This window comes from Apaloderma vittatum, unplaced genomic scaffold (genome assembly GCF_000703405.1).
Source record: "Apaloderma vittatum isolate BGI_N311 unplaced genomic scaffold, ASM70340v1 scaffold6230, whole genome shotgun sequence".
In the NCBI taxonomy this organism is placed as follows: domain Eukaryota; kingdom Metazoa; phylum Chordata; class Aves; order Trogoniformes; family Trogonidae; genus Apaloderma; species Apaloderma vittatum.
In genome coordinates this window covers 20,706-31,220 of record NW_009693890.1, presented here as the reverse complement: position 1 = coordinate 31,220, position 10,515 = coordinate 20,706, and positions in this window count along the sequence as shown.

Below are 10,515 nucleotides of genomic sequence, written 5' to 3'. Positions count from 1 at the left end.
GTGAGCCCGCTCCTCCGAGACGTCCCGAGCCTCGGTGCGAGCTGCCGGGGTGATCTCAGCGGGCGCCTCCCCGACGGCTGTACACGCCTGCCTCCCAGAAACTCGAGGCGAGGAGGAGCCGGGGGGAATGGCGGGGAACTTCTCCTCCGCCGTGTGTGTGCGCCGTGCGACCGCCTGGCGAAAGGGCCTGGCGGAGCCGGTGACCCTTCCTCCCCTCAAACTGCCCCGTCTTCCTCCAAACCCCGACCCCACCGCAGGCTCCCGGTGAGGGCGGATCCTGGCGCAGCAACCGGCATATCCCCGGGATCCTGCCCCGGGGTCCTGTTGGGATCCCAAATAAAGGTGCTGGGTACAGATGTGTTTTCCTGTACTGGAAAGCCCTCTTCCTTCCTCCACTTGGGAGAAAACGGCACAATTGCACCTCTTCCCTTGTGTTTTACCTATTTCCTTATACACTATTCTTAGGAGAACCAGGGAAATGTGGTTTCGGACAGAAGTGTGCCTGGTGGTTGACTCGTTTTGCTGTTGAGGTATTTAAAAGAGTCTTCCCTTGTAGATTCTCAGCTGTGCGAACGAGGCGTGAACATATGCCCTTTCTGTCGGGTCACTGAGATCTTCTGCCATCTCTATACCTTGCTCTTCATTCTTAAGACATCTGAAAGATCATACCAGCGACCTCTCTGATGGCAAAGGTTATCAAGGCAGGGAAGAAGCCGACACATACAGAGCAAATCTCATCTTAGGAAGCTCCGCTGGAAAAAGCAGCTGGAAATCTACTCGATGCTCCTGTACCCCAGTAAACTGGAAATGCCCTACATTTTTGTCAAGGTCCACACCATTCTCAACTGTTGGTTTAACAGCAGCAAGCCGCCTGTTTTATTTTGTATACCTCTTCCCTGGGCCAGGTCACTTAAAGAAGACCTGGCTAACAGGCTGTCAATAGAGTCTGCTACTTAAATCTTTGTGCAAGCCAGGTCTTCCGCGAATCCTCTGAATGTAACTGCTGTGTCAAGAATGTAACTGCTGTGTGAAGACCCTGCTCAGCCAACACAGTTGCTCTCAGTCTTCAGGAATCTAATCACTCTGCAACACTGCTACCATTAGTCCACAGACAAAACAGTCATTTCATCCTCTCACTAGACTAGTGGTAGCCTTTCAGGAGGTTTTTTTTGAGCCATTTTTCCCTGTACGGTGAGAATCATGGGGACATTGGGTTTGTGAATGGAGAACAAACCTAGAAGAGGGAGTGGGAAAGAAAATGATCTAGACTAATCCAGAGTGCTCATATGTGTGAATCAGGTTTCAAAGTCCACATGAATGACGTATATAAGCAAGATGTTTTTTTAAAAAAACGCAACTCTTAGTTTGTCTTATTTACAAGACCCTCCTTCTCTATTTCTGTTTCTGCTGTTGTGCCGTGTAACAACACCATTAATAGATTTCCTGCTGCCAGCTTGGTTTCTTCTACCATAAGTTTCATCTCTCATTATTCCCAACACATTCATTAGTGACACATTCACTAAACAGTGCTTAAAATTAACTGGTTCCCATGCCCAGACCTGCCTCTTCTTCAAATTTGATTCTCCTTGCAAAGCCTTTGTTCTCTTTCTGCCTTGACGGCACTTCTCTGGATAGGAGTTCACGGATTTCTTCTGAGAAAGCACAGATTAAATTCAAACTAATTTAGCGTCTGTTTAATCTTTTCTTGTAGTGATCTTCAAAGCTTTTGTTGATGCCTCTCCCAGCTTGAATTTTCCGTTCTCCTCCTGCTTCCCTTTGCTTTAACTTTCCTGCCTGCCTGCCACTTTCTCTTTCCCAGGTTCCCCCTCACACCCAACAGGTGTAGATATTCCTCATTTGCTGTCTTCCCCTCACCCCAGCAATTTTATCTCTTGGTCTCCTTTGTAATCAAGGTTACTCCATCCTTTACACTCCTCAGCCTCTTACACTTTTTATGATTTCAATAATTGTTCAAACTCCCTTGATCTTAAAGCCTGTGACTCCTCAAGCACACGAATTAGGAAACCCTGGTTCTCCACGTGTTTGTGCTTCATGATTTGTTAACTTTAGGGTCTAAGCTGCAAGCTTTAACTGAAATGTCTTCTAAAGTTGTGTTGTACATGAAATCTGTCTTTAATCAGTGGATGCTGTTGCCCAAAAGCTCTCACTGCAGACTTTCCATCATTTAGGGAGTACATGATATGTCTCCCCTGCTCCACAACTGATTTTCATGAAGTTACAAGAACTAACAGCTTTAGTCCTACCTGGAGCACCACGCTAGGTTAGAACATTAAACTACATAGATACACCCCCAAATATACCTGTACCTACGTGACATGACCATATAAATCTCATTCCCATAAGAAAGTAACCTGAACATCATGCCTGATCTAACTCATGCCTTCCAGCTGCCCATCTCTAAACTCATGAAATCTGCTGTTCCCTACCACTGTCAAGAGGTCCCTGCTTTTCATTTTATCTTCAGTTCTCTCTGATACAATCTCTGCAGGCTTGAAAGCTATGCTTAATTTTTAAAATATTGCAGCTGAAATGACTCCAAGAGATGAAGATTTAAGAAGAGCACTAAAAATTACAAGAGTTTGGAGAGAAGCCTGCAACATTTTGGAAAATCGAAGGAGCTGGGAGGAGAGGGGCAGCAAGGGAAAAGAATGAAGAAGTAACTGGTGCTGACAATGCCAAGGTCGCGGGTTTAATCCCCGTTCAGTCCCCATATGTTGCCTGATCTAGTTGAGAGGCGTCCCTGCCCATGTCAGGGAGGTTGGATTAAATGATCTCTAAGGTGCCTTCCAGCCTAGACCATTCTATGATTCTATGAACTGAGGCTACTAATTCAAAGGAAAAAAAAAAAAAAGGAAAGGATAGGTACTGTTTTATTTCTTTGCTTCTAATTGTTGAAACAAACTGTGTTCTACCACATCAGTTCTGCAAAAGGACAAGCATCCAATATGTAGGACAGAAGACAGCAATCCTGAGGAAATTCTCCACACCGCACAGTTTACAAGAATTATTACTACAACTGATTTAGTTTTATGCTACGATCTTCCATTAGTACAGGTGTACTCACTTAAATGCAATGGTGAGAGGGCTGCTTTTTCTCTAAAAAGGTGAAAGCTACGTACTAGGGTGAATGAAATGTCCTTTTAATATCCTTTAACTGCAAATTACAAGTGTGTAAAAATGAGGTTTTATAATATTTAGGCTTGTAATTGCAAATAACAGAATACACAGATTCTCAGATTTCTGTTGTTTTCTTCACATTGTATGTATTAAATATGCTTATTAAGTGTAATAATAAGCAATACATCATACAGTAACAAGTAATATATCATTACTTCAAGCGTGAACAGATATGTGTGCAGAGTCAGGACCTTACTTTCTTACTGAGAACAATCCTGAATATATAAGAGCATTCCTCATAGCTGGATCAAATATTTGCAAACACTGAGCTATGACAGTCACATCTTACCAAATGAGAAAAGCCCTCTCCCAAGTCTATTCTCTGAAGCACGCTTTTGTTTGCAATTTAGTGATAGTAGGGTTATGTAAATGTATTGGAGGGCAAAACTATATTCTCCATCCAGTTGCTAGACAAATTAGGCTTACCCTGATATCCTCTAGTAATTGCCAAGTTCTGAATATTACTGTGCGCATAATACAATGTTCATATGCATTTAACCTATTCAGAAAAAGGAGACTTTTCATGGCTTTTGATTGTGTACTTTGCAACTCTTTCATAATTAAGCTTTCAAAGGAGACATTTACACAGAGGTGAAGGGATGGGCTTTCAAGTAGGTGGCAGTAATCTGTGCTCATAACTTACTGAATCAAAACTGTAATTGCAGCAATAAGACTGGAATAATCTAAACAGAGCATGGCTTTCCCCAAATTCCCACAAAAATCAGGTGAGTTTTAATGTGCCAATCTGTTAACAATGGGAGGCCTCTGCAGCAAACCAGTTTCTTCTTTCATCACTCCAAGGGACAAAAGTGTGTAGTAAGACATGTCAAGGACTTGGATGTCCTCTGGCTGTTTGGAGAGTATTCCAGAAAGCAACCTCTGCACACCCTCTTTGCAGGCACAGCACATTCACGTCTGCAGCCACAAGTTTACGTGGGATAGGAGGAGCCTGGGAAAAATGTGTGACTTACTTTATAATGGATATGTCTTTTAAGATTTTAAAGATGAAATTAATGAGTTAACTCAGTCTAAATAAATGTCAAGCTTTGCTTGAACTAGATCCTGGCGATCTGTGTAACTCAGCTGGGAACACTCCCTCTAAAGAAATTAAGAGCTCATCCCACAGCAGGACTTGGGCTCAGACCAAGAGCTGGCACTGCAGTGCAGTACGAGGCGTTTCTGTGTGGAGATCAAGATGCCATCCTTTTGATGAGCTGTTATTGTCCTATGTTTTTGTACCCTCTCTGTTCAGTAGAAAACAACAATGTGCTTTAAAGCTTCCTTCAAAAAAAGTAAAAAAATATAAATGTCTTATTCAACATTTCTTTTCTTGTTAAATAAAATTTGAATTTCCAGAGCTGTACATTAGCTGAATCACTGGCTGCATACTACTCACTCCATCTGTTTATATAGTTGAGTCACTGTATCACCAATATCTTAACACGTTACTTGGAAAGAATTTTTTGGGCGATCTGGAAGATAAAACCCCAAAGCTCTGTAAGATAATGTTCCCTTCTGTATGTTCTGTAGTACCATACTCGATATTGCTCCCATCCTGCTGTCACTGGAGATGTTAATTTGAACAAACTGCTACTTTAGGAAGAAGATCTTAATGTAAAGGCACAGCTTCCACTTAGCAGCTGAAGATTGAGCTGTGATGTAGAAATCCACTGTCACCTTCCCACATGTGATACCTTGCCTTGGGAATGGTGCAAGGAGTTCCATGGTGATGGAACAAACATCTTTCACAACAGAATGTGTCTTTTTTTTAATTTGAGATACTATAAACAGATTATTTTCTGAAGGCAAACGGTCTGCTTTTAAGGATGCCAAAAGTTGAGAGTATCTTGTTTGCCTGCAAAGTTTCTTCAGAAATGTGTTATACTTGAAAAAACATTTTCATTTACTATATTGTGGAGGTTGGGGGAGTGGGGCAAAAAACAGATCACAAGGGCAGAAAAGCAGAATTAAAAGGACAGAGGTGGATTTGCTAATACGCATCTTGATTTTTATTTTACAAAAAATATAAAAAGTATGAATCTCACCATAGATGACCATGAATGCATTCACATTACTCTGGGAGTTGAGAAGCAGAAAGTGAAACCAACTAAAATAAAAGAAAGCCAGTGAGACTAGTTTTACTTTCCAGACAAGGGGCTAGATCCAACTCTCACAGAAGTCAGTGGAACAATTCCCACCAGCTCGAGAGGGATTTGGATTCGGCAAAGTGAAATGCAGAAAAAATAACCAGGAAGCATTAATGAAAGGTTCTCAGACACTTGGTCTACAGAGCACTTTTTTCTGTCGATAGAGACCTGTCTTTCCTCTCCATTAGTCATTTGCTTCCAGCTGCTTTTATGGGTTTCTGCATTTTGGAGCCTAGAAGAACCAAGAGGTGTTGGTAATGGAATGAGAATGCCTGGCCAGCCAGCCTGCTCCCCACACTCTTTTGCAAATGGAAGAGGAAAGAATTCTATTGCTGAGCAAACAAAAAAATAAAAAAGGGACAATCTGAAGGAGCAGAAGGCCATTAAGATGAGAGGATTAGGTGGTGTTCAGCAAGGATTAAGTGCTTTGCTGCCTAATGCTACTGTCTAGCCAGGCACCTGAGCTTGTAGCACAAAGTAAGAGAAAAGCTGAGCTCCACTCAGATGTCTGCACTGAGCTAAAAGCAAATAGGAAATGCCAAGGGCAGAAGCCTTCCACGAACATTCCCCTTCTTGTCTTTGCCAGTTTAGGATTTGTGGAAACTACTGTGCACACCCACCCCTCGGCTGAAAGTAGACAAGCCCGTCTGATGGTCCAAGCTGCAGTACTTACACCGTATCCTCCAGGCCCACGTGCACACTGTCATTCCAAATGTGATACACATTCCTACCACCCTGTCTATCTGAAGACTTCGCTGTTTGGGGCAGTCAGGCATCTGGACCATGTTCTAGATCAGTGGATGGTTGATGTTTGGGGCGGCATTCCCATTACCTCTTTCAGGCTCTGCCTCAACATGAAAGGCTGTTGTCATCTGAGTACAAGCTAATTCTGTAATTAACACGTCCACACAGGACAGCCTAGATGGACCTAAGTGGCACCCAGTTCTTAAAGGCAAGGCAATCCTTTCTTCCTCATGTACATGCAGGTCAAATTACCTTGAATCCAACAGTGGCCAGTAGTATGGGTTTAGTGAAAGAGTGCAATAAACAGGATAACAACTGGGTCATCCTTCCTTTAGTGTATCTTAGGAGCTCCTGGGGTTGATAGTCTGTCATGGAATCATACAATATTTTAAGTTGGAAGGGCCTTTAAAGATCATTTAGTTCCAGCCTCCTGCCATGGGCAGGGACACCTCCCACTAGACCAGGTTGCTCAAAGCCCCATCCAGCCTGGCCTTAACTGGCCCAGCAGGAGACGTGAAGTACTCATAACCCCGTCTAGGGTGCCCATCCTACCTAATTCTCAAGGCAAAATGATGATAGTTTGGCACCTTTCTGAATCAGAAGTTGGAATCAGACCATCATATTCAGTTGCTACTGGCAGACTTCTTCATTAACTCCTCTATTACCTTTTTTGAAGATTTAAATTTTATAATATCCTTTTTCCCATGAGTCTCTCCTGGAGACAGACCACCTAAGACAGCCTTTCCTCTCAAGGAAGAGGAGATACAGGAGACTTTATGGACATTTGTTCTAAGATTTATTGATGAGAAAACATTCTAGGGAAGAAAGGATATGTCAACAGCTTGCAGAGCAATAAGGTACAGAGATCCCTATACTGGCTCCGCATGAAATAGCTTTGGACCTGGAAGCACCAGAAATAATACCAGCCTCATGCTGAGAGGCAAGGCAAATTAGCTTGAAACTGAACACTGTGCTAGGCAAGGCAATACTGCTTCTGAGATCCAAGCCTGTACCCCTGCCAAGGTCTGCTCCTTCCTCTGAGAAAAACTGGCCTGTTCAGACCTGGGTTGGGGATCTGCAGCACAGAGTTGCATTGTGCTGCACTGGCACATCCCAAGAGGCATGATCCCGAAGCTTTGCAATGCCTGAGGATACAGACCCACCTCCTGCATGGACCATCTAGCCTGGAAGCTGCAGGGCAGTGACTTCTCAGCTCTGTTCAACATCCTGTGTTGCAGTTGCTTGAGTGGCTGCAGATTCCCCAGGAGAGATTTAAGCCTCCTCCCATAGAAGGGGTGCATGAAATCCCACATATCTGCAGACTGCATGCCTCACACCATTGCTGTAGGGTCTCCTGGGACAGGAACTGCACCCATCCATTATTGAGATTCTTCCTCATCACATACGATGTTTACCGAGTGGTGCAAATGATGATGGCGCAGAGCTCTGTAGGATTATTTAAGGACATCTAATCCAGACCAAAAATAAGATTTGCCCTGTACCACCCCCTGATTGCTCTCATGCCCCATGTCCAAGCCAAGTCACACCCCACATCCAATAGAAAGCTCACATCGTACTCTTAGGAAGCAGTTGAATTGCAGCCCCCAAGGCAGGCTGAATTTCTTGGTGTGCCCTCTGCTGTCACAGACCACTTCCCATTGATGGGACCTTGGTAAAGTTCTCCAGCAGACCTTGTTCTACATTGAAGAGACATGGATTTGGTGGATGGACCACTTGATGGATAAGGAATTGGCTGGATGGTTGCACTCAGAAAATTATGGTCAACGGGCCGGTGTCTAAGTGGAGACCAGTAACAAGTAGCATTCCTCAGGAGTCAGTGTTGGGACTGTCATCTAAGTGACATAGGCAGTGGGATTGAGTGCACTCTCAGAAAGTTTGCCAGTGACACCAAACTGTGTGGTGCAGTCAACACACTGGAGGGACAGGATGCCATCCAAAGGGACCTGGACAGGCTTGAGAGGTGGGCCCATTCAAACTTCATGAAGATCAGCATGACCAAGTGCAAGGTCCTGCACCAGAGTCAGGGCAATCCCAAGCACAAATACAGGCTGGAGGATGAGTGAATTGAAAGTAGTCCTGCAGAGAAGGAAGTGGGGGTGTTGGTGGATGAAAAACTGAATATGAATCAGCAAAGATCTACTTAGAAGTATCCCATGGGCTAGGGTGCTAGAAGGTAGGGGGGCACAAGAGAGCTGGTCAATATTCAAACTCTACCACCACCAAGCATACGATAAATGTATTCCCTCGAAAAAAAAATCAAGTAGAGGAGGCAGGAGGCCCGCATGGATAAGCAAGGAGCTCCTGGAAAAACTCAAATGGAAGAGGGAAATTTACAATATGTGGAGAAAGGGTCTGGTTAACTGGGAAAATTATAGAAATGTTGCAAGAGTATGTAGAGACTCAACAAGAAAGGCCAAGGCTTTCTTGGAACTTAGTCTGGCTAGGGAAGTGAAAGAAAATACGAAGAACTCCTTCAAATACTTCAATGAGAAAAGGAAGAATAAGGAAAAAATGGGTCCACTGCTAGATGAGGTGCGAGATATGGTAACAGAGGATGCAGAGATGGCAGAACTGCTGAATGCCTTCTTTGCCTCAGTCTTTACTCATAAGACCAGCCCTCAGGAATTCCAGTCACTGGAAGTAAGGGAGCAAAACTGGAGTGAGGAAGACTTCCCACTGGTCAGTGAGGATTGAGTTAGAGACCTCTTGGAGAAACTGAAAACACGTAAATCCATGGTTCTAGATGTGGTGCATCCACGTGTGCTGAGAGAACTGGCTGATGCTGTTGCTGAGTCCCTCTCCATAATTTTTGAAAAATTATGGAGAACGGGAGCAGTACCTGAAGACTGGAAGAAAGCCAATGTCACTCCAGTCTTCAAAAAGGGCAAGAAGGAGGACCCAGGCAACTATAGACCAGTCAGTCTCATCTCCATCCCTGGAAAGGTGATGGAGCAGCTCATTCTGAAGGCCATTTCTAACCAAATGGAAGAAAGGAGTAGCCAACATGGATTTACCAAGGGGAAATCTTGCTTGACTAATCTGGTATCGTTCTACGATGGTGTGACTAAATGGGTGGATGAAGGGAGACCGGGGGATGTCATATACCTTGACTTCAGGAAGGTTTTTGATACTGTCTCCCATAACATCCTCGCAGGAAAACTTAGGAAATGTGGGATAGATGATTGGACTGTGAGGTGGATTGTTAACTGGCTCAGCAATAGAGTTCAGAGGTTTGTGATCACTAGCACAGAGTCAAGTTGGAGGCCTGTGGCCAGTGGTGTTCTCCAGGGATCAGTACTGGGTCCAGTTTTGTTCAATATCTCCATCAGCCACCTGGATGAGGGGATAGAGTGTACCCTCAGCAAGTTCACCCTGAAGGAGGGGACCCTCATCAAGTTCACTGATGATACAACACTGGGAGGGGTGGCTGACACACAGAAAGGCTGTGCTGCCATCCAATGAGATCTAGACAATCTAGAGAGATGGGTGAAAGCAAACCTCATGAAGTTCAATAAAGAAAAGTGTAGAGTCCTACATCTGAGGAGGAATAACACCAGGCACCAGTACAGATTAGGGCATGTGCTGCTGGAAAGCAGCCCCATGGAGAAAGACCTTGGAGTCCCAGTGGACAGTAAGTTGTCCATGGGACAGCAGTGTGCCCTTGTGGCCAAGAGGGCCAATGGGATCCTGGGGTGCACTAAGAAAAGTGTGTCCAGCAGGTCTAGGGAAGTCCTCCGCCACCTCTACTCTGCCCTAGTGAGACCACACCTGGAATACTGTAGCCAGTTTTGGGGTCCCCCGTTCAAGACAGACAGGGACCTACTGGAGAGAGTCTAACGGAGAGCTGCGAGGATGATTAAGGGACTTGACCACCTATCCTATGAAGAGAGACTGAGAGAACTGGGGCTGTTCAGTCTTGAAAAGAGAAGGTTGAGAGGGGATCTTATTAATGTGTATAAATATCTGAGGAGTGGTGTCAAGAGGAAGGTGCCAGTCTATTTTCAATGGCGTCCAGTAATATCACAAGGAATAACGGGTATAAGCTAGAACACAGGAAATTCCATTTCAACATGAGGAGAAACTTCTTTACTGTGAGGGTGACTGAGCACTGGAACAGGCTGCCCAGAGAAGTTGTGGCATCCCCTTCTCGAGAGACCTTCAAAACCTGCCCGGGTGAGTTCCTGTGTGGCTGCCCTAGGGGATCTTGCTCTGGCAGAGGGGTTGGACTAGATGATGTCTAGAAGGTCCCTTCCAATCCCTGACATTCTGTGATTCTATGATTCTATGATTGCAGCCCAGAAGGCCAGACATGTCCTGGTCTTCATCAAAAGAAGTGTGGCCAGCAGGTCGAGGGAGGTGATTTTTCCCCCCTCCTCCATTCTCGTGAGATCCCACCCGTAGTGCT